General features: G+C 35.8%; 1 pseudogene; it reads left to right on the top strand.

Moving 5' to 3' along the window:
• Positions 1–22,372: 22,372 nt before the first annotated feature.
• LOC120608414 (uncharacterized) lies at positions 22,373–22,491 on the top strand (annotated as a pseudogene).
• Positions 22,492–25,801: the final 3,310 nt, after the last annotated feature.

Here is a 25,801-nt window from a genome sequence, read left to right as displayed (position 1 = left end):
TCAGAGAAATGCTTTCATTTACATATTTTAAACAAAGCTCCATTTGTCTACAATCCTGATATATTTATAAAACCACATTCTTGGGGTGAACAGCTTGTGTGATAAGGAAAATCGATCCCCTTTTTCCAAGGAAATGAATTTTATTATTTGACAGACTCTTCACCTTTTATCCTCTCTCTTCTCTAATACCTGTAAATCAATAAATAACCATTCAGATGAATTTGCATTTTCCTTTTCCCCTCCTGTTACCTCAGCCTGGCTTAGTCATCGCAGAGATGCTGTAGCTGTCCCACCAGTTGCTATGAAGTGCATCCGTCGACACTCAGGCAGCTGGCTGGACTTCACAGCCTGGCAGATGCTACTGTTAACACTTGTACCCCTACCCTCTACATGCTCTAAATCTTATAGAGAGCCCACTCCTCACCCCCAGATTATTTTATTCTACGAAACATTTTTATAAATATATAGTTATTCAAGTACTAGGTGCGGGGAGAGAGCGATCTAGTTTGGATTTGAGGCTTCGCTTTACAGCTCTAGCCTCTCATCATAAATGCCTTCAATTTACATCTAAGGTAACAATAAGGACCCTGAAAATATATGCAGAGCATTTGACACAATTATTGATGTTACAGGTGAATTTAAAAATAGGGGCTAGTATTTTTCTTTCAGTCTATGAGGAATGAGATGGGTGGGGCGTAGGGGCATGGGAGTATAGAATAAGAGGGGGATAGGAAGGTATTTGGGGAAGGATTTTTATCACTATAAAAAAGTTTATGAGGGTGGAAAGATTAGTACTCTTATTGATCTGTTGGAATGTCCTCAAATTCATTTATTTAACACAACATAGAGGTAGCATTTCATGGACCTAGCACTGTTCTGGACTTGGGATATATCTCTGAACAAAACAGACAAGGTTCCTAGCCGCATGGAGCTTAAATTCTAATAAATTTAGAATGCTACGTTTCAATTATTCTCCCAAGAATGATTTAAATGAGATAAACAGTGAAAGGCTAGTTCTAGATATTGAAAAGGGAGGGGAGAGTTCAATCCCCAGCAGATGAGAGATTCCAATACAATTCTAGAAGATGGAAGACTACAGGAATGGTGAATGAGAAGTGGAGGAAACCACAGCCTAGAATATTCATGAGGAGAGCCACAGCCAAGGGGGAGCTGCTGGCCTGTGAGGCAGCCCTGGCCAAGACTCCCTCTGGCTCAGTTGTTCCCAAGGTTTGCAAGGCTGGAGTCAAATGGCTGCCTGGTCAAACAGGACCACATAAGGGATGGTTCTGGAGAAATAGTACGAAATTATATTTGGAACCCAACTGTGAGACAACCATATAAATTCAACATGATAGAGATTGTAGATAGTGTGTTTGAAGGTATAAGAGGCTTTCCTGGCATAACCTCACCCTGGAAAAATTACCATCTCAGTCAAACTCTATAAGGAAAATAGAGATGAAAAAAGAAATCTCATGACTTCTGGTATCCTTGGCTGGAAAGATTCTTTGAGCCTATCACAGTAAAATGTGACTTGTGTGTATGAGCTATTTTTTAAACCATTCTCTAACCCAGTTCTTTATGATATTAATTTGGAAACCAGAAACTATTAAATCCAGGGGCTAGAGTGGAGGACAAGAAATGAGATGAAAAAAAGGTCTTAAGTATGTGGAAGGATATACTGGACCATCAGGTGAACAAGTGGGTCCTAGAGCAAATTAAGCCCGAAACATCACTGGAGGCATAAATGACAAAACTGATTCTCTCCTACTTTAGGTACATCATGAGAAGGCAGGATTCTTTGGAAAAGACAATAATGCAGGAAAAATAGGCAGCAGGACAAGAGGAAGACCAAATATGATAAGCTGACTCCATGAAAGAACTGTAGGCACGAGTCTACAAGTTGCTGAACAGGGCAGTTGAGGACAGGACATTGTGAACATCATTCATTCATAGGGTCCTCAGAAGTCGAAGATCACTCAATGACACAGTAACACACACATGTAGAAATCAGTCTACCTCTACCCTTTTCCTACTGCATTGCTGTTGGTTAAGGGTTTATCCCAAGAGAAAAAAAGGAGGGCTCTTCTCTAAAGACAGTAAACAAATTGATATAAGACCTTTAGTGTGGGAATTGGCACCCCATGGCAGTTTCCTAGAAATACTGGCATTTGGGGGGTCACCCAGGTAAACTATCAAAACTATGCCAACTCATCTGAAAGTAAAGTCTAAAAGGCCTCAATGCATACACTTCCCTATCAGCAATTTTTTTTTACTTGCCATATTGTTTTTTTCTTCCCTTTTCTGGTTTTAATTGAACATTTTATGTGATTGAATTTTCTCTCCTGTTTTAATGTATCAATTATTTTTTTAAATGGTGGTTACCCTAGAGTTTACAGCATACATTTTGAACTAATCTAAGTCCACTTTCAAGTAACATACTATTTGACATGTAACGCAGGAAAATTAAAACAGTATTCCCAATTCCTCCCTTTCCTTTCTTAAAACATTGGTGTCATTCATTTCAGTTATCCATATACTATATCCATTCAGTACATAGTTACTATTATTTTTAACAAGAAGTTATCTTTTAGATCAAGTAGGGATAAGAAAACGTATTTCATTTTACCTTCATTTTTTTTCCTTTTTTGAATTCTTCCTTTATGTAAATCCACATTTCTGACTTATAAAATTTTCTTTCTTTGACATCTCCAGGCTTTGCATATTTCCATCTCTCTGGAACACCTACACTGGTCGTTAATACATACCTTCACATTTTACCTGTATGGTGTCTAGCATTGTTCATTGCTGTTTCAGGTTGTAAGTCATGAACCTCCAATACAGTTATCACCTCTCTGAGTCAGAGGTCCTCTATCATGTTTTTTGCCCCACATAGTGCTTGATAAAGAGATGAGCATATAAAAGATACTGGATTAACATGGATTGATTATAGGCTAGTAGGAATGTCAAGATGTTGCAGGTTAGGACCACCCTTATACCGTTTTTGTCATTTGGGTAGTGCCTGAGGTTTGAGAGGGTGCCTCCAGTGCCTTCATCGTTCCCATCAGAGCTTTATTTTATGATGCAGATGTTTCATGTGTGTTATTGTGTTTATTTTAACAATACCTAATAAGAATTTCTGAAAACAGCTCATAATGTTAACTTCAGCATTTATGAGGACAAAAACACACATTGGAGATGGTATTGGGAAGGCAATGGCAGTTCTAGTCATCACTGCTTAGTACTCATGAACAGCTCCTGCAAATTGCTGATATCTTGTTGTCTTGCCCACACACTAAAAGCAGGTGCATGTCAAGTCAACTTTTGCATTTTACATCTATTTCCTTAAACTTACTAATGCTTTTTATGTAAAATTTCATGTAAATTTACTGAAGAGTTTGGAGATATATGAAAAAAAAAATTTTGATTTCAACTACATTGGCTTCCTTGGTGTTCTCCGGATAACTGTGAATGGAGATTTAATACCAAGTATTTAGACAATACTTCTTTTTCATCTACTACTATGATAACTGAGTGTCATCATGCTTGCAATTTTTTTACCATCTACTGCCACTTGTTGAAGTATTTAATAGCAGTGATCTCTGAAATATTTCCCGGGACTGCGGAGGAGTGGATGTTCTTATCATAGTGTTATAAGGGCATTTGATCAACAAATGAGCACCCTCGCAATCCTGCATTGCTTTATTTTTCCAGTTCATCCATGGCTCTACTTCGATTTTTTAGGTAGTATTTTCCTGATAATTCTTATTAAAAGGAGCTCCTTGGTATAGAATGGCAGTCACATTAAGGATGTATATAGTTGGCTTTTTAATAAATGGGGAGAAGGTATAAAAGTCATGTATGATATATTATTTAAAAAGTCATTTTAAAAAGTCATGTATGACATATTATTGACGTACACTTGAAACCTATACAATTTTATAAACCAATGTCACCCCAATTTAATAAATATATATAAAAGAAAAAAAATCACTTTAATTTTAAATTATTATCTATAAGTGTTTCAGAAGGAAATTAACTTTCTTAAACATCTGAATTAGTGAAATTCATGGGCTTTTATGAAATTCTGCCGTAAAATTCAAGTGCCAGCTCTATCATTAACTAGCTTTGTATTTTACCTAATTTGAGTTTGTAGTATTTGCATCTGTAAACATGTGGGGGGAAAGAAATGGTTTAGAGTATTATGATCTGGAAAGTCTCTAATTTCAGTTTAATATTGCATCCCATAAACATCCACTCTGATTATACCAAGTCACAATTGTAGAACACAGGAGTTTGCAAAAAAAAAAAATTGTTTTTCCATTTCATCCTTAAGATAACCTTATAAAGCACTCAGGGTATGTTTTATTATATCCATTTCATAGATGTGAAAACTGAGGATTGCAGTTCACATAGGGCATAAGTTGAACAGAACATACTCTTTTGAAGTGGAAAAAGGTAGCCTGCTTGGTTCAAAGTATGTAGAATCTGAGACTAATTGTTCTCTTAAAAAAATCTCTCCTTGAACATAACTGGTGATCTTTATCCGTGGCTTTTGAATAAAGAAGAAAATCTTAGAATTCGGGTCATTCTAACTACCTATTGCAGTGTGACACTTAAGTGGTTGAATTCTTTGCTGATCTGGACCTTGAGGAGGCAGGGCTTGGGTGTGGTTGTGTGGGGGCTTTATCTCTGTGGTTTGCTGTTCTAGAAGTAGTTTGCCCAGCTTGAAGCTGAGATAACATACTTTGTTAGTGAAGATAAAGTTGAGTTTCCACAAGGACCATAGATTGTATTGAGTGCTTAGAAATAAAGAGAACAAGCCAGGCATTACTTACACCTTGAACTGAGAAGAGGGTAGACTCTGGTGCCAGACTTATTTCACTTGCTACTTACTAGCTGTAGAACCTTGAGAAGTCACTTATCCTCCATAGCATTAGTATTGTTATTAGTGAAATGGGAATAAGAGTGTTATAAACCTCAGAAAGTTATGAAGGTTGAGTTAATAACTATGTATACAGTGCTTATATTATTGCCTTATACACGATATGTGATAAGTACCACAGTTATAATAGTAATAGTTAATATTTATTGACTATTTCCTATGTCAGATATAAGTTTAGTGTTTTACATGTATTTCATTTAATTCTCATTACAATCCTTGAAGAGAAAGCTAGAGAAGTTTATCCTCAAATTCGCACAGCCCCAATAAGTGGCAGTGCATTTCTTGAATTACGCTCTTAACTTTTATGCTAAAAATGGTTATTTTCTAGTAGAAGTAGCTTAGAAATAGAGAAGATAGAAGTAAGAAACCCTATTTCAGAGCATTCTGAACATTTAAGCTGACAAAATTACCATCCACGTTGCTAACTTTGTCTTGAAAAATAAATGGTTGCTATTATTGATAAAATCTTTGTAGTAGTATTTCAGATTAACTTCCAGATGTCTTTTTTTAGTGACTGATTTAATTGTAATTGTACTGAAGAAAAAGAATGTTTAGTATTGATGATCTATGACTTTAATGTTAAAAATGAGTTATATTAGAATCAAAAGGAAACATGTTGTTTCAGTATAAGTACAGATGCCGGGAAGACATTTGGATGGCAATGAGATGGGATGATTCAGCTATAATATTGATTCTTTCCATTGTGCGTTGCATGTTAAAATGATTTACAGTCACCAAATATTTTTTCTCTTACATCTCTATAAGCTTAATTTTCCCATCATCTTTTTAGCAAGAAAGATGCTTGAGAATATAGATGTTTCGAAGTTTAAGGGAAGTGTTTTAGAGAGCACAAGCCTTAGCAAACTTAGATCCAAGTTTTAATTTGAAAATCCTTGAGCAAATTACTTAAACCCTCTGAATCTATTTCCTTATAAAAGAAAAGGTTGTTGTAACTTCATTGCGAAAGCCTGTGTGAAATACAGTACTGAGCTAGGTACTTTATGATATTGCATTAAGAGTCATTGTTAAGACAAGCCTATGTAACAAAACAAATCGGGGCACTTCTATCTATATTAGTTAGGGTTCTCCAGAGAAACAGAATCAATAAGATATCTTTTTCCTCCACCACTACCTACCTATAGCTATCTACATGTATATGTACATATACATATGTATAGTGAGACCTCAATCTCTAGATATCTGTACATATCTAAATGTCGATATATCTATATAGACATAATATCTATATCTGGGTATCTACCCCTCAAATTTGAAAATATCCATAAAGATGTATGCAAGCCGATGTTCACTGTGGCATTATTCATGGTAATTAAGACATGGGAACAACCAAAGTGCCTTTTAATAGATGATTGGATAAAGAAGATGTGGCACATAAATAAAATGGAATATTATATCTATCTAGATTTTTCTCTTGATAATGACTATTAGTATTAACTAATTACTAATATTTATTATTATTAACTATTATGACAGAGATGGTAGGACTGAAATAGTGAAATTTGTAGGGCTGGCCAGTGGGCTAGAAATTCAGGAAGAGTTGATATTGCAGTCTTGAGTCTGAAATCTGCAGGCGGGCCAGCAGGCTGGGAAATCAGGCAGTATTTTTGTTGCAATGTTGAGGCAGAATTGCTGCTGCTTTGGAAAATCCCAGTCTTTTAAGGCCTTTGACTGTTTGAGGCCCATCCACATTTATGTAGGGTAATTTTCTTTACTTAAAGTCAATGACTATAAATGTTAATTAGGTCCACGATGACCTTCACAGCAACATCTAGATTAAAGTTTGACCAAACAACTAGTTGCTGTAGCTAGCCAAGCAGACATGAAGTTAGCCATCATACCATGGAGTGTGTGTGTGCATGTGTATGTGCGTGTGTGTGTGTGTGTGTGTGTGTGTGTTAGGGCCACCACTACACTGATAAGTGTTCTAGTCTGCTATGTTATTAAGGATGACTTAAACCCATTTCATATTCAACGGGATGGGAGGATTGTTAATGAAGTTAAGTCATAGGAAAAAGCACAACTTTGGTGTTGAAATTTTAGTGCTGACAGCGTATAGTCACTAATCGGACAAGGATGGCAGGTAGGGTGACATGGAAGTGTAGCCTAGAAAAATGAGCCTAACTCCTGGAGAGGTGTTTCTAGGATTTTCTGTACCTCAGCTCAAACCAGATCCCCTTTGGGGATTGAACACGTCCCACAAAGTTACCCTTGTTACTGTCAGGTGAAAGCATTTTCCTCAAGTAAACACTCTGAGCTACACTATTAGGCCAGAATGATGGCACTCCTTCCCCCTTAGCAACTGCTGTGGCTGCCTTATTTCCCAGGGAACACTTGCTGCTGTGTGGGTGACAGACTATCAGTTGCTTATCTGAGTCACATCTGAGATGTAGCTGGTACTTTGGAGGGAAATGTAGGAGTTATCCACTCTCCATTTCTGATGTAACAACATCAGACATCCCTCCCAAAATTCCAACACTGCCTTTTTGCAATGAGAGCCCAATAAAATGCCATATGTTATCTGTTTTGAGTATTTGGTCCACATTCTCAATGGGCTCAATGCCATTTCTTGGGAGTATATATTCTTTTCTTTCCTTTTTTTCAATTAGAGTTGACATTCAATATTTTATACTAGTTTCAGGTATACAGCATAATAGTTAGACATATAGTTATGATGTGATCCCCCCCGATTAGTCTAGTACCCACCTGGTACTATACATAGTTATAATAATAACATTGACTATATTCTCTATGCTGTACTTTACATCCCCATGATGATTTTGGAACTACCTATTTGTACTCTTAATCCCTTCACCGGCCACCCAAGCTCTGTAGAAAAATGTTCTCAGATATTTGATAATGTGTTGCTGGCCATTAGCATCCCAGATACTCGGAAAGGAGGTGATCTGTGGTGTTATAAATTGATTTGGGGCAAGTATATAGTATCTTTACTTTCTTACAATAATTTTTCCATAGGCAGATTAGGAGATCAGGGGCCTGTGTATACATTTAAATATTTTTTCCAAAATGAAAACCTATAATAAATAGGGTTCAGACACTGGTATATGGACATCGTTCTACCTATGTGAAGTATCTCTCCGCAAAGACATGCCAAGAAATAATGCAACTGATAATTAGGGAAGAAAATTCCCAATGAAGTGCATCAACTTCAGATTCATCCCTCTTATTCTACTGAGAACTGAGATGGCTGCCATGGTGTAGATGTATGGACTGGTTGTTGAAGATGACACTCGTTGCAAAGGGCCCTTAGAACAATACCCAACTCCATGCAGAGGCATGAAGAGGGACTTTTTAGGGGTGACAGGCTGCTGAGGGGATGCTGAGGTCCTGTGCCTGGTGAGTTGTGCTTCTGTGGCTTGAGACCAGAAGGGCCACTGCCTACCCATGTGCTCGACCAGGGTGGTATGATGATAATGGCTTTGAAGACAGCTTGGAGGACTCCGACAAACACTTGTGACCATTTTTAATACCCTTACCATGCCACATTGAAGGAGTGTAGATAAGGCTTTGAGGAGAAGGGTTCAAGGTCAGGGGTACTGAAAATAAAAGTTTTGTTCCAAAATATATTCTGTGTACTAGTGTACATCTTAGAATTCCAGCCACGGACTTTAATTAGGCTAGGTTTTTATTTACTTGCTTGTTTTATCTGTCCTCTTTCTTGAGGGATGTAGAGAAAAGGCAGCTGCTTCAGCTACCTTGGGCAAAAAAGATGTCTCCAACATAGGAGTCAGATGGAGGATATGTGTGCCCACTGTCCACAATGTCTCCCCTGAGGAAAAGTGGCTTTCAGTTAAATAGATGATATATGAACTCTGATGATACCTTTTTAAAAATAAATTTTTTCACCATCAAAGTCTTGATTTGTTTAAAACGAGTGGTATAAAAGCAACAAACCAGAAGAACATTTTGTTTATGGGCAGATCTGTTATCTTTCAGAGACTGAAAAACATGCTTTCCTTTGCCTACCCCATCTTCTTAGTACAGTGATTTATTCTGACATTGTCAGACTAATCAAAGAATCCGATCTTTGTCACAAGAGAAAACAAATGTTATTAACTCTACTTCCAGAGATAGCTTGATACGAGAATATCAGGGTTTTGTGTCATGGGTCAGAGCTTTTATCCTTTAGTTCAGTCCTTCCCTAATACACACATCTGTACACTGACAAAGCCAAGTCTGAAGTATAATAGGGAATACTTTGGTTCATGGGAGGAAGATTTCATTCTGGGAATTTAGTTAATTTTTCAAATGCTTTCTAAGGGATATAGTTATGTGAGGGTGGTAATTTGAAGTCTCCTGTGCTATGGAACTTTGATAAGTTTTCCAAATTTTTATTTGTTCCCATGTAGCATATTATCTTCTACCAACGTTCAGACAACTGTCTGTGAGGGTAATAGTTTTGTCTCTGTGTCTGGTTTATCCTCTTAAAATCCCCTCTAGATGTCTCTGCCTTTATCATCTGATTTTCCATTTTAATAAATACCTACTGATGTCCTATTTGTGGTTTTTGCTGTATTTTCCCTCCTTGGAGAAAAATCTTTCTTTTATATTGACAATTAGACAACATACTTAGAAAGCCTTCTCTAACAGCCACTGGAAATAATAACTGGCAGTTGGGACATTGTGGAGTGTGGACATGAGAGATGTTTAGAATATTATGCTCTTTTGCATAAGCTCGCACCCTAAAGTGCAGAGAAAAAATAATCTCACCCAGCCTACCAGGAGCAATAAGGCTTTCACCATGCCCTAGAGGTCAATGATGTATAATAAATTCCATAATCTCTGGCTGAACATCAATGCATGTGCTGCCTTGTCCCTTGCCCTTTTTTTTTTTAATTGCAATTAGACTATCACACAGTTCTCTTTTTTAAATTAAATTCATTGGGGGCAGGGTGACACTGGTTAATAAAATTATGTAGGTTTCAAGTGTACAGTTCAATAATACGTCATATGTATATTGCATTGTGTGTTTACCATCCAAAGTTAAATCTCCTTCCATCACCATTTATTTGACCTCCTTTACCCTTATCTACCTGTCCTATCCCCCCTGTCCTTCTGGTAACCACTATACTGTTGTCTGTGTACATGAGTCTCTGTCTTGTTCATTTGTTGCTTTTGGTTTTAAATAAAACAGTTCTCAATGTCTGAAAAATCTATATAACTTTCTGATATTACATAATTTTCTCTTGTATCAGCTAGATTTTTATTCACTTAAATTTTAATATTTGTCAAACAAATGGTAGACTGACTTCCTACTTTTAGCTACAGGAGCTTAGGCTTCAGTTCAAAAGCTTTCTATTTTATTTTCAGGCAGAAGTGCTGAATACTTTCTGTGGCTGGAGTGATTTGAACTAATCTTGTGCCTTTCATCTGAGTGTCTTACAGTGTCCTCACTGTATTTTCTCATTTAGACACATGACTGCCTTAGGAGATATGAGTAGAGCGGCATCAGTCCTTTGTAGATAAAGACTTGAAATATAGAGAATTCGAAGGCATGTGAAATCTGCTGGGGGAGAGACGGCCATAGAAGCTAGGATTCCTACACGATGCTGAGTAATAGACTGGAATATTTTCTGTACATCAGGTACATAGGCTTCCTTGGTTGCAGCTCCAGCTGAGGGTCTCTTGAGCTGTCAGCTATGTGGAAATTATTTCATTCATTTGTCTGTTTACTATGAAACTCCTGAGCTCAGGTTGTCTACTGCTGCTAGCAGACTGTGGACATGAGGTTCTCAGTATCCCCAGGGACCTCAGCTTTTTCTGACACCAAAACTACATACGTCAGAACTGCCCTTGGAGAGTTAGAACGAGTCAAAGCCATCCATGCCTTCCAATGTAGTGATGATCGGCCTTCTCTGGAAAATAAAGTTCTGTTTTTTCAATCACCTATATTTCTATACTTTAATTCCCATACCATTCAGATTCTCATCAAACTTCATCACTGTACTGCTGACCTTTCACAGCAGTAAAATCAGGGTGCCTCTAGGAACCCTGATTTTAGATTAACTTCCTGTATCTTTAATATCTTCTTACTCAGTGGTAATCTGGTAAATATTTAAAAATTAGCCTTCTGGAAAAATGTGTGTGTATATATACACATAAATTTTTAGTACATTTTACTAATATAAAGAATATGTAGCACATATTTCACAAATATAGGAAACTATTGTAAATTCTGTATAGGCAATTGATTTGCACAGAACACTTTTATTAATTTTTACTGAACTCTTGTGTTGATAACCAACCAATAATTGCAAATGGGTGTAGTTCCATTTAAATAACAAATGTTTTTATTTTTTTAAATTAAATTGGGGTGACATTGGTTAAAAAATTATATGGGTTTCAAGTGTACAATTCAATAATACCTCATATGTATATTGCAGTGTGTTCACCACCCAAATTTAAATTTCCTTCTGTCGCCGTATATTTGACCCCTTTTACTCTTATTTAACCATCTGATTCACTTCCTTCTGGTAACCACTAAACAGTTGTCCACATCTCTGAGTCTTTGTCTTGTTCGTTTGTTGCTTTCCGTTTTATATCCCACATGTAAGTGAGATGATATGGTTCTCAACTATTTCTGTCTGACTTATTTTGGTTAGCATGACAATCTTAAGGTCTATCCGTGTTGTTGCAAATGGCAGTATTTTACCTTTTCTTATGACTGAGTAATATTCCACTGTATGTTATTCTTTTTTAGGTCAATGAATAAGTGAAAGTGAAACAGTGAAGGCATATATCAGAATCAGGCTCATTTTTCAATAACGTGACTTCTTTGCCAAACCAGATAGTGGTTTTTAATACCATGAGACTATTTCCTCAAACTTTTCTTTGTGCTACTCACAATGAAATGGCTATGGACATAACACACTTTTAATTTTAATCTGAATTATTTTCTTCATTATTAAATCTAAACTAGATTTGGCAAACTTTTTCTTAGTGAGCCAGGTGGTACATAGTTCAGATTTAGGGTCAAATGGTTTCTGTTGTAACTGCTCAACTCTTTTGTTCTGGGAGCCACAGACAATACTGCTGAGGATTGACTGCATCCCAGTAAAACTTCATTTACAAGTACAGGCAACATGTGGGCAATAGTTTATCTAGACAATTGACAAAACAATAAATTAAACCCTAATCTGTAGCATTTACCAGTTTCCATAGTGTAAAAACTCCATCATGGCCAATTTTAAGCTACCAATGTGATGTTACTAAATGTGGATTTGGTTATAGACATGTTGTAGCATCCCAATATGTAATGTTTCCACCATACAGATACAATAAGTAGAAATAACTTCAAGATCATAGATAATAAAACATAGTACAGTTATTAGGAAATGATGGGTTTTGAGTATTTATTACCTATGGTTTAAATATTATTGCCTTAGTTATAAGGTCATGTAGCTTAATTTTTAATAATCATTTTTAATAATCAGCTCTCAAAAATTTCATAACCGGCTTCTGTGAGCTGGTATGAGTCCTACCATACCACTTTCTTTCCCTGGCACATTTCCCATTGGACTTTTATTATTTCACTTTGTTTACCAAGGAACTGGGAAGCAGGACCCATTCATTTATTCCATAGGCATTTTATTAACTGTCCATTTGAACTGGACACTTCATAGTCATTCTTTTGACTTCCCTTTGCTACTTTTCCTTCAACTCTCTTAAAAATTGCACCTTGAAGCTTGACTTTGTTTTAACTCATTGGCTACACTAGCATTCTATAAGATTTGTTAATTATTTCATAGTCTTCCTCTCTGTCTTCCCCAGAGTGACTTAAACTGTCATATGTATGATCTTATTAACATTCCAAGTAGTGTAGTTTTAAAAATTCCAGCAGCCTTTACCACTATTCTAACAACCTATTTTCATACATGTTTCCTGAAGTTAATTAATGGTTTAATATCTTGAACTCTGATATCTTTGTGACTTAACCATAAACTGTTTTATTTTCCTAATCTTATGACACCTAATTTTCAACCACCTTGAAATGTGAAGTGCTTAGCATTTTTCTCCCAAGCAGCCTGTTCTGATTTAACTTCATTACTCATCATGAGCCACTGACATAATTTCAAGCAGTCTCACCAGTGTTTTTAATATGTCATCTTCTTGGACTACTGCCATGCTGTGAAAACCACAGTCATACACACACACACACACACGCATATGCACACACCTTTTTTTCTTTTCCTATACTTATGCTATTCTTCACAAGTGGTATCAAACTTTATGTATTTCCTTTTTACTTACTACACTCTGCTCTCACACCTAATCATTTATTTATTATAATTCACTCCATTTCCTATTCCATATAACCATTATTCCAAGCAAGCATGAACCTCTGTTCTCAAGAAATTATTCCATTCCTGCCTCTCTCATTCCCAGCTGGCAAACTTGCCATTACAACTCAGGCCTGGTGAGTTGGATTGGTGTGTCAGAGCACAAGTCGATTTTCTGGAACAGTTGTCTTAATCTGATCAACCCACTCCTGAGAAGAGCCAAAGCCTAAATAGGCTCAAGAGGATATTAAGGAGTAGAATTTTGAGGAATATGAAGTAATAAATAGGCCAAGAACTCCTTTTCCCCTGGGGTTTATCTTTTGTTTGCTGAGCAGTTACATTCATGACTTTGGCTATAACCTAAAGGCTGATGACATATTAATGTTTATTTTAAGTTCATATGCCTCTCTTGGGCTTCAGAATTTTATCTGAGACTATACATCTTCATCTGCAGTTTCCAAAAGCAGAATAACCTTAACATGGCTATTTTCTCAAACTGTGTTTATGTTAATTTTGCCGGTCCTGAGACTGCACTTTCTTCTAAATTTCTTCTCGTTTTGATTGGCAAGGCTGACATCTGATAGTACCCTTTAATCCTCCTTCTCCTTTTGCCCATGTCCACAGGTGTCCAATTCCAGAAAACTTCACCTTCTAAAATTTTTTAATCTCTTTTTTAACATAATTCCCTTCTTCTTTAATTCAATAGTTTTTCCTTTTTCACATTCTGATAACAACCAAACTTCTCTTATCACTCCATTATCTTTTTCTATGTTGTTACCAGAGTTATATCCCAACATTAAAATTCCAAATTTCCCTTGAAAAACCTCTTACAGATTAGTCGAACCTTCCAAGAGGCTTTGCCTGCCTCTGGCCTCAGTTCTTTCTACTCCCTTTCCTGTGCTCTTAGTTTCCTAGGTTCAATTCTTTCATAATTTTTCACATTTTTGTAAGTACCACACATTAATAAGAAAACAAAACAAAGCATTTAAAGTGAATAGCAAATAGATACAATATCTGACCAAGACCTAAGGTGTGAATTAGATAGAAAAATTAGATTTCCCTCTCTATGGCTCTTGAGTTCTACCCTATCAAAAAGACATAATGCTGTTTCTATTTTTTTTTCTCTCTCATCTTTCTAAATGTGGGCCAAGATTTTTATCTCTGGAGAAAAAAAGGTAGTAAGTAGGTGGTAGAGACTAAAGGTGATGAAGTGCATTTCCAGATGGTTCCAACTGTAATTGATGTTTACAAATACAAGTGGGACCTTGGAAGCAGAAAATCATGGGAATTGAGAACTAGTTAGTCCTCTAGGAGGGAGCTGTCACTCGTATATAACAGCGGTAATGTAAATGAAACCTTCTGGAGATAGAAATTGTACCAGGATTTAAACATAGTGATCTGCCGAAGGCTCAGAAAAGGAGGATTATAAGCTGCAAAGTAGGATGGTAGCAGGACCAAAGGTAATCTAAATACATTGTTGAGAATAAGAAAGAAGGGAGAATTATTTTTAAAAATACTTCATATTAAGAGAAAGGGAGAATCATTTTTGAGGGCCCAAAGAATGAACATTCTTCTGAAAATCATTATCTGTAGCCTCTGGGAAATTTGGCAGTTGTGACTGTACACAAGGCGTGAGATTAAGAAAGATGAACAGAAAATAGAATATGGGCTTAGAGGGGCAGACATCATCAAAATAAAATGCACAATGAGATGGCTGATACATGTCAGAATTGCTACAAATTAAAATTCACTTTGGGGGAAGTGAAGTATAGACATGCCTCTGAAGAAAATTAAATCATTTTAATGTGAAGGAAAACCTCCACACTATTCTGGAGTGAAAGGTCATTTAGATAAAAATGATGAGAGAGCACAGATTTGAAAGAGAAAGAATAAAGACTGTTTTCTAATGTCTTGTGTTTCTGAAGGGAGCCTAGGACAAAAGAAATAGAACCAATAATCAAACATAATAGATGGTAATTTTCCAAAATGGAATAATGCAAAACAAATGACCATACTTTAGTGCATTTTGGTAAGTGCTGAATGTCAAGAACATAAACATAATCTACAAGCATTTAAGTAGGAAGATATAAACTTACCTACAAATGCAATTGCTGGTAGTGAGCAAAACGTAACTCCCACCTCCACCTCAATAATATCCAATTAGTAGGCAAGCCACCTCAAATAAAGACAAACATTAAATTAAAATATACTTGCAGTACAATTTGCTTTTAAGTCTCAAAACATCTTGCCTAGTACTCACCTCCGCCCCTACTGGATTGCTATACCTAATGCTTCCTTTCTATGAAAACATTCTGAAGTAAACTCTTACTTTTAGAGATGTACTTCACCAAAATGAAAAGGGGAACCAAAAATAAGTGAAGAATGAGGACCGCACTGTAGAACAATCACTGATGGTGAATGCTGACAAACATACATTCTGGGGATATTTACTGAGTGCCTTTTAAAAGATAGTCACTGTTTTAGGCACTAAGGACACACAAGAAAAGAGACAAGGCCTCTGTTCTCTTGAAGGAAACAATAAATAAAATGTAGGACTATTTTAATGTTTTTGAGTATGAGACACCTTCACGTTTCCAAGAAAACTTTAATAGAGATAAGGAAAATTTCTTTGCAAAGAAATACAAAAATGATGTTTATACTTTGGATTTCCTTTCTTACTTATTAAATTTATTGGGGTGACATTGGTAAATAAAAGTTAGGTTTCAAGTGTATAATTTAGTAATACATTATCTGAATATCGTATTGTGTATCGTATTGTATTAAATTTATTGGGGTGACATTGGTAAATAAAAATATAGGTTTCAAGTGTATAATTTAGTAATACATTATCTGAATATCGTATTGTGTGTTCACCACCCAAAGTCGCATTGCCTCTGTGGCCGTATATTTGATCCCCTTTACCTTTGCCTACCTTTCCCCTCCCCATTTCTAGTAAGCCTGATCAAGAATTGGGACTATTTTTGAAGCTCTTGATCCCTCCCCCCAAACCTATCGGGGAGACAATGGATTCTAAGTTGGAACTGCTTCAGCTTCTGGTATTTCTTCTCCCTAAAGACAAGTCAGTACAAACCAAAACAGGAGTAAATTGTCTCCAAATAACAACTCGATATATTTGTGTGTAGTGGTATTTAGTAGAAATCATGTCTGTAATTTGCTTATCTCAATCCTTATATTTCATACAAATAGTATGTTAAGTCAATAACATGAAGCAGCCAGAGATGGTCAGAAATGAATCCTTTCTTTAGAACTTGAATTGGCACTTTATGACCCACAGGCTAAATCTAGCCAGCTACCAGATTGTATATATATTGCTTAGTATATTGTATATATCTGCTTTGGTGCTACAAAGGCAAAATTGAGTAGCTGTGAAAGAGACTACATGCCCTCCAAAGTCTAAGACATTTGCTATATAGCCCTTAACAGAAAGAAGTTTGCTGACCCCATCATGGGATCCTCAGCTAGCCAGGCCAAAAAGTTAGATGAGATGACAGTAACAGGAAAGATTGGCAGAGTGGGAAAGGCAGTGGAAAAAGGGAGAGAAACGGGGCATACATTGACATCTGGCATCTGAGATTTCCCGAAGGGAGGTAGACAAATATGAGGGGTATTGGGGAAATGGACGAGCCATATGGGGGGACTTTAGGAGCAGGTTTGGGGCCGAGATGACACTAGAATCTGCTCTTTTATCTCCAGATATCAGCAGCTCTCCATGGGCCTTCTGTTCTTGCAATGAAGTTTATTTGTTAGCACTTATGGCAAACTAAAATATCAGTTTTTGAACAGATAAGACCACCTTGGCTTCAAGGACTTGTCCATCCCCTTGTTTTCCTTCTGCATCTTTTACTACTCGATCTAGTCTCCTTCCTGGCTTTTTTCCTTCTCTATCTGTTCCTCAGGTTTGGTCCCAGTTCATTTCTTTCCCTCACTCCACACACCTTACCTGTGTGATATCACACTTTCTGATAGCTTTATCTTCATGTTTGTTGCCCATTCTCAGACCTATACTGTTTTTAATAAAAGTGTGGTAGACTGTATTACTGTTCTCCTATGATAAGGTCATACATCCATGTCCCACCCACTTGGGGCTTGGCTACAGACTTGTTTGAGCCACAGGAAGATGAGTAGATATAATATACACCATGTCTGTGTGGAAACTTTGTGTAGTTTGGCTGGGCTTCTTGTGCTTCTGTTTTCTGCCACAAAAACAGCATGTCTCAGAAGGGGCTGCTCTTTTTTCTGAGTTCTGGGGAAGAGCCTCAGCCTATCTTGTAATATGATTGATGACTGAGCATTTGTTGGTGTGAGCCTTTGGAATTTTGGGGGTTGATTATTATACAACAAAGCTGGCTAATATGTAAAATTTTGTCTAAACAGCTTTTCTTAGACATTTTTCAGAAGTATCAAATTTAAAATTTTTAAAATTGAACTGACTCCACTTTATGTCCCCCACAAACTTTTTCTTTCTTCGGTGTTCCCTGACTGGGAAAATGCTTCCTTACAGCATATGGTTCCTTAAGCCAGAAACAGTGAGAGCTATCCCAGCATCTTCCTCTAACTATCAACATTAATATTTATTGAACACCTACTATGTTACAGGAAAACTGCCAGGCACTAATGTTATAGTAGCACATAAAAAAGACAATGTTTCTGTTTTCACAGAACAGATTATATATATTTGTGGAGGCAAACAATAAAATAATTTGCGCACGTATTATAGAAACATATATAAGAAAATGTGTTAGGAATTAGGTAGGAATTAGGGAAATTCCTAATGTAACAAAAATGTATAGGATAATGGGAAAGTATATACCTATATACCTAATCCAATTTGGGATTTGGAAAATTGGGTCAAACCATGACTGCCGTGTGTTCTGTTATATACCTTCAAACTCGTTCCCTTTTTTATATCTCCTCTATTACTCTTTCTTTGGGTTCTCGTCGTTGCTCACTTAAATTGCCAGAAGAATGCCTCTTATTTCCCTCCAACCTGTTACACAATGCGGTTACACAATGACTTTTCTAAACCAGTAATTTTGTTAGATCATTTACATGGTTAGATGGCCCCTCATTTCCTTCATGATGCTCTGCAAATCAAGAATGGAGCATGGCTTTATGGTCTCATCTTTGCCTACTTGTACGGTTTCACCTCTGGCCATATCCTCTTCTACTGTGCTTTAGTCCTGCTGAACTAGTATCAGTTTTCTGAATATTCAATGAGGTCATACACTTCCTTTATCTTGAACAAGAGAAGTCAGGTACATGCATATCCAAATTCTTCATATGATTACTCCTTTACTCATCTTTAAATATACAAATCAGATATTTCTCATGGGAAAGTTTTTATAGCTGTAGACAGACCGCAGTCCTTGTCCTTTTCCCTGCTTCTGTCAAGTTTGAAGTGGGTGGCACTCACTCTTCTGCACTACCTTTGGTCCACTTCTGTTAATGGGTCTTGTCCAATGGAATTGTGTGGTCTATAGGACTTTGATCTTTTGGTCATTTTATTGTTCTCTTAGACTCCTTCCCCTTCTTTGCACGTTTTCTGACCCACCACCCCACATACGTACTCCCTAACAAACTATCTTTTGAAAGCCACTCTTGGGTACTGACTAAACTTCACTTAAGGAAAAGGGGTAGAGGTGGCATGGCTGATAGATTTTAATTCCTATAGATTTTAATTCCAAATCTTTTTATATTCAGTCATATCCACATGGTTAAAAGCCATTACTAGTAATCTTTGAGTCGTCATCATTCACAGCCATTTTTGGATACTGCTTCTAAAGGACGTAGCTCCTATACAAAGTGTGAATCTGGTATTAAGATGTTTAAGATTTTTTTGGTCTATTAAATTAGCTAAAATCTTTATAAAGATAACACCCAAATATGTAATTTAATTTAAAAAGATAATAATACTGTTAAATATGAGAATGGATCTCTTAATACATATCTGATAACACTGAAAATTAAAATAACTGGGAAAGTAATTTAATTCAAAAATATGATCTTTTGTTCAGTAATTTTATTTTTGGGAAATGACTTTATAGAAAATAATTAGAAACAAACTGTTAAACACTCAAAAAAATATTAAACATCACTAAATGTGGTTTTCTATTTTTAATGTAAATTCAATTTGATGTTAGTTTAATTTAAAATAATTAATTTGGAAAAGTAGTTGGTAGAAAAATGTTATTCCAATCACCAAGGGAATTGGATAATTACCAAGGGAATATTAATAACAATGAAAATAATAGCAAGCATATTCTGAATACTTTCCATTACTGGAGAACAATAAAAGAAATTCTGTATTATCACCAACTATTTATTAGCTCCTATTATATTACAGTTGCTGCACCAGGTACTCGGGATATATAGTTGCCTAAGACACAGACCCTGTCCTCAAATCAATTGATTTGAGCCATCATTTGGCAGTCATTAAATGTGGTTATGAAGATAGTTATAAAGGGTGACGCAGAGTTAGGAAAAAAAAATACAGAATATATGTAGTTATATAAACTATATATAAAATATTTGCATAGAAGAAAATATTGTTATCTAGAATGCTAACAGAGGTTATTTCAATTGGGGGTTTCGTTTTGATTTTTCAAATTTGTATAATGTATAATTTTGAAAGTTTTGATAAAAACGATGACTACGTCATAAATGGTTGAAGCATCAGACTGCCTTTTTACTCCCTAGCTCATATAATTCTATAGGGTTCCAATAAAACCAGAGAAAACTGAAGAAGCCTGAGAGTTATTTATTTTAGCTGTTTCCCAAGCATAATGAGATCATAAGAATCACTTTAGTCCCTCTTAAAAATACAGATTACAAGTATTCTAGTAATTCATAAAAGCTTGGGAAATCTTATAATGACAACACTGCGTTAGAATTTAGCTGGGGAACTTTAAAAACCAGGCCTTACCCCAGAGAAGGAATTGTCACAGCTACTCAGTGTTCTAATGTGCAGCCAGAGGTAGAAAAGCGCTGGCTTGCAAACTGTCCTCTAAAGCTGCAGTGTCATAGTCCCACTGCACAGGCTGATGTTGGCATCCTTGGATAGCTGTGTTTACCGACACTTGTAAAGTATTACTGCTGGTTTGGAGGCCATTGTTATACAGTAGTTTTACAGTGTTGCTATGACATGGTGGTGTTGCAACTCAATTTACTCAGAAGGCTGGTTAGGAGAATGATGAGTTACTCTAATCCTATAATTACTTAGAGAATATTAATAATAATAGCAAACATATATTGAACACTTATTATTTCTCACACACTGTTCTAAAGCATTATGTGTTGTCTCACTTAGACCATCTAAATGGCCTGAAGTTACTATTTTTCAGATGAAGGAACTGAGACACAGGAAATTTTCAAAATTTTTCCAAGATTCAGTGTGTTAGAGATAGGGCCAAGGTTCAAACTGAGACAATCTAGTTCCAGAATACATAGTTTTAGCCACAATTCTAAATTACCTGCAGAATAAACTTATAATAGACGTTGTCCTTGCTCACTCATGAATAATCACAAGAAAACTGAAGGATGTTCTAAGAGCCCACTTAGAAGATGCATATTACTTGTATAACTGTGGCTTTATTCTTGTATTTATATTTTCTTCCAGATATGAAAATCTATTTTGGGTTTCTATAGTCTTAGACAGTCATCATGTAGATGTGGTTAGATTTTGGATCCTTGGTTCTCTGTATCAATCTCTCCAAAATTTTATTCTATGGAACCACCCTTCATCCTAAAATGGCATCAATTTTGGTTGTAGCACCACCCCATTTAGTCTATTACATACCAGTAGATAAGGATAAAGGTACAAACATTTGTTGTGAACTTCCTGTGTGCTAGGCACAGTGATAGGCAAATAAATAATACCTGCCATTTCTGTTTCATACTGTGCCATTTTATTATCTATGTACATCTCCATTTTTATTTTGTCTAAAATGTTTTTTTCTAACTCAAGTTTTCAGAAAAACTTGCAGTAATGAAAATAGTGGATGAGAAGCCATCTATTAATGAGATAGTTCCAACAAGCATCTGGATAGTAGAAAGCAGAAGTGATGACTGACAAAGCAATGTGGAGTAGGCTCTGGAGGGCACCACTGATTTAGAGCCAAAGGAAGAAAAGAGAAGTAGAACCAAAACAGAATGGCTGTCCTAAGTTTTGGTGAAGGAAAAGAAGAAGACGACCTTTTAAATTTTTTATTAGAAAATTGAACAAACTATTTATATATAAAAAAGACATCATATAATCATTAATTTGATGGTGACCCAAGGTAAAGCCATTTACATTCCATAATAGGTGAGTGAAGGCCCAAGAATTTCAGCACCTACCTGCTCATCTGAAAATTAAGGTTACCAGTGTTATAAACAGCACTCTTGGGCCTTTTCAAATGTGGATTAAGAAAATAAGGATCACTAGATATTTAATGAAATCTTGAAATACGAAGGAAAGCCAAAAATAAAAACCGACCCTGAAGGAAACGAAACCAGAGAACAGAGATGAGGATTTTTTTTCTCTTTTTGGTAGGGTAGATTAGCTTGTGACAGATTGTTGTCCCCATGAGAACAACAAGAAGTATCAGATAAAATTAAAAATGTATCTTTTTAAAGGGATCAGAGAGCTACTGAAGTAATAACTACAGGAAGTAAAATTCCAGAGGAGAGCTGCTGCAACATGACCTGATGTTCTTTAGCTGCCTTTTTTCTGAGAACATTTGCTGATTCTGAGAGTCTGAGAACCCAAATTCATAAGTCAGCAACTTTAGGGACATCGAAGATAAGGCTGACTTTTTTTTTTTCTCCTCTAAGACATTTACCATCTATGAAGCTGAATGGCAAGAAAATGAGGGTGGGGAGGTAAGACAGTGATGGACGCAAGTTAAGTTGTCTTACATCACATCAAAGAACCACTAGATAATGCCTAAAACTGGTAAATGAAGAAGGATGGTACAAATCCATATTTGAAGATAAGGAAGTGGCAATCACAAGCATAAAAACCAAAAATAATTGAAAATGGTTATTATAGAAAAGCAAAATCTCAATATACAGAAAACTTTAACAGAATTATCCTAATTTAAAAATTAAAGCAGTCTATGGCCATGCCACCCTGAACACTCCTGATCTCGTTTGATCTCGGAAGCTAAGCAGGGTCGGGACTGGTTAGTCCTTGGATGGGAGACCACTTGGGAATACCAGGTGCTGTAGGCTTTTAAAAAAATAAAAAATAAATAAAGCAGAAACTACAAATTTAACACACACACCTACAAAATCACAAGTTCATTTGTATAAGCAGTTTTTCCCAAACCTTCAAGTAAACCAATAATCTGTGCTATACATGCTAGAAACACACACACAAAAAAACTTCCCCAATTCAATTTGCATGGCTCCTGTACTTCTGTTATTTTAGGATAAGAAAATAATTAGTCATTATTTTCACTTATAAACTTAAGTGCAAAAATCCTAATAAGGTAACTAAATAAAGCAATTCAATAAAAAATTCTATGGCTAGATTTCATCCAAAAGATGCTTTTATAATAAAACAAATATATTAATTTAATTTACCACATTAATTCATGAAAGGAAAAAACACTAAGATAGACATTAATCCTAGCCTGCCAGGGAAAATTAAAGTTTATTCATGTTGTTCTGACATAATCACCAATAGTGCTCTTTAACTGCCTGCTGTCCTCGTTTGGATGATCAAGTAAATGTTCATCCTAAAATACCATGTGATTATCTAAATTGTTATAAATAGCATTTGGTGAATTTTAACAGTCATTCCTACTTAAAACTGTTAGGAAAGAATAGATAATCCTATAGTTTCATCTGTAATAGAGAAATAGCCTGGTTTTGAAGAAAAAAACAAGACTAGCAGTACTTCTGTTCCACATTGAACTGATACTCTTGATAAAAATGAGGCCACAATTAAAAAAAAAAAGTTCTAGAAAGCTAGAAAGGAAGGAAAAAAAATCTCTGTAATTTACTTAATATGATTGCTTGAAAAAATTCAAGATTATCTACAATTAGTACTAATACAAGATTTCAGTAGGATTTCTGGGGAAAAAAAAAGGTCTATATAAAATCAACTGTATTCCTCTATTCCAGCAACAATCATTGGTTAAGATAAAGATATTTAAAAGATATTTAAAAGAGATACTTAAAAAACCCCAACACTCCCCTTACTTGAGTCCTTCCTTTCCTATGAAGGTTGGAAGTACATGTCCCAGACTCCCTTACAGCCCAGTTGCCTCATATTTTCCACACCAACAAAGCCAACCTTGGAGAGTCTGGGAGTGGGGAGTGATCAAATGGAAGAGGCAGCTATATTCAAGATCAGTTCATATGGCAAGGCTGTTGGCATTTGGTTATTTTGGAGTTAGCCGTGAGCAGGCTCTGTGGTCAGTCCCTCGGGTCTTCGCTCCGTTGAATAGCTCACACAGTAGCAGCAGTAGGAGTTTTCTTCTAGAGGAGCCTTGGGGTCTGGATATTCTCCTGTCCACATTCCTCTTGGCAGTAGCACTGAACTTGGTTCTCTGGCTCTTCTGCAAATTCTACATGCTACCTAGTATACTTTTAAACAGTTTTGTTTTCTGATTAAGATAGCCTGAGTAGATTGTTTTCTGCAAATAAGATCCTTAGCAAACTCAGATAACCAGAAATAAATTGAATAAAAGATGCATAAGATTTTACAGAGTCACTTAAAAGCTGTTAAAAGACCTAAATATACTGGGAGGCATTCCTTGTTTATGGATAAACTTAATGTCGTAAATATGTACGTTCTTCCTAATTAATATATAAACACAGGATTACAATCAAAAGGACATAGGATTTTTTTTTCCACAGAATTTGATGAAGTAATTCAAAAATTCATTTGGAAGAATACAGTACAAAGTAGTCCAGACAATTATGAAGACTAAAGTAAGAGGTGGGAGAGACATTACTAGATATCAAGACATCCTCAAAACCTACTAATTCCCAAGGCCTGATATGGGGGCAGGGATAGATAATTGGTCAATGTTGTCAAGATTTGGGGCAGCAGGAGTATAATTTTGTACAAATATTTTGTAGAGACGATTGCAATACTCTGTATGGTTAAAGATGTGTGTGTCCCCAAACCCCAGCAACTCTACTTCTTTTCTCCCCCAGGTGCCCAAGGAGAACTCACTAATAATGTTTATTATAGCCTGACTTTAAAATATAGCAAACTGTTAACATCTGGTAAAACCCGAGATATAGGCAGTAGATGATCTATTTAGTTTGAAGTATTTATAATTAGTGGTTACTTCTTGAAAGTGGGTCTGTGTAGGTCCGGGGCAGGAAAGATACCTTTCATTATGGTGCCTACTCTTGTTTCTTTTTTTCCCAAGTATATGTTTATGTTACCTTGCTCTAATATTAAAATAAATTTTTATAACTTGTTTATCTTCATTATTAATATATTTTCATGGCGAATCAAGAGCTGAACTAAGTGGGATTTAGACAGAGTTAGAGGGAGCTTGAGAAGGCTCATAATTCTTAGATGCGCTGCTTACTGTGATATTTATTTTTATCTAAAAGCATGAATTTTTTCACGTTTTCTTGTGATATAATTGACATATAACATTGTATGTTTAAGGTATACATTATAATGATTTAATGTATATACATATTGCAAAATAATTACCATGAGTTTAATGTCCATTATCTCACAGTTATAATATTTTTTTATGGTAACTTTTAATATTTACTCTCTTTGCACCTTCAAATACACAGTATACAATGAATAACATGAACTAAAAGCATAAATTTATTAAAAAAACTAAATTTTCTAGTGACAGAATTTCTAAAGCATATGAGTAAAAGATGCCATTGAGAAATACAGTTTAAGTGAAGCAGAGGCTCAAGGCCCAGAAACTAGCACATTTATATTCAATGTCCAATCTATAATACATTTTTAAATTAAATTTATTAGGGCAACATTGGTTAATAAAATTATATAGATTTCAAGTGTACAAAGGTAAAAGGGGTCGGAATAACAAATTTTTAAGTTAGAAAGTACTGTTTATGTTAAAAGAAAAAACTAATCTATAATATTTTTTGGTATAATTTTTTGCTCTAGGTAGGGCAAAAATGAATGCAGCAATTATTAAAAGTCAATAGATTGTTGATTGAGAGACTTAAGAAAATAGTTATGACTCACACGGGTGAACTAGCTGATAATTGAAACCAGATTTGTCTTAGGGTTGGCTTATTTCTTCAAAGCAAACAAAAATCCAGTTAAACAAATGTGGTCTGATTGATGTTCTTAAGAGATATACGACATTAATGAGGTCACAGCTGGAATCTATGGTTTAGATTGAGAGCATGGGCTCTGGGATAAGGAAGATCAGGAGTTTCCAACTACAGTTTTCCACTTAGTGACCATTTTCAGTGATGAGGGGGCCTGCCTCATAGCCTGGTTGTGAGGATTAAATTGTATAGTGAATGTAAAGTACTATGCAAAGTGTGGTAAATTGTTTCCTTTGTGAAAACAAACTTT

Source organism: Pteropus medius, unplaced genomic scaffold (assembly GCF_902729225.1).
Source record: "Pteropus medius unplaced genomic scaffold, Ma_sr-lr_union100, whole genome shotgun sequence".
Lineage (NCBI taxonomy): Eukaryota > Metazoa > Chordata > Mammalia > Chiroptera > Pteropodidae > Pteropus > Pteropus medius.
The sequence above is the reverse complement of the archived record's forward strand: the minus strand, read 5'-3'. Positions and strand labels throughout refer to the sequence as shown.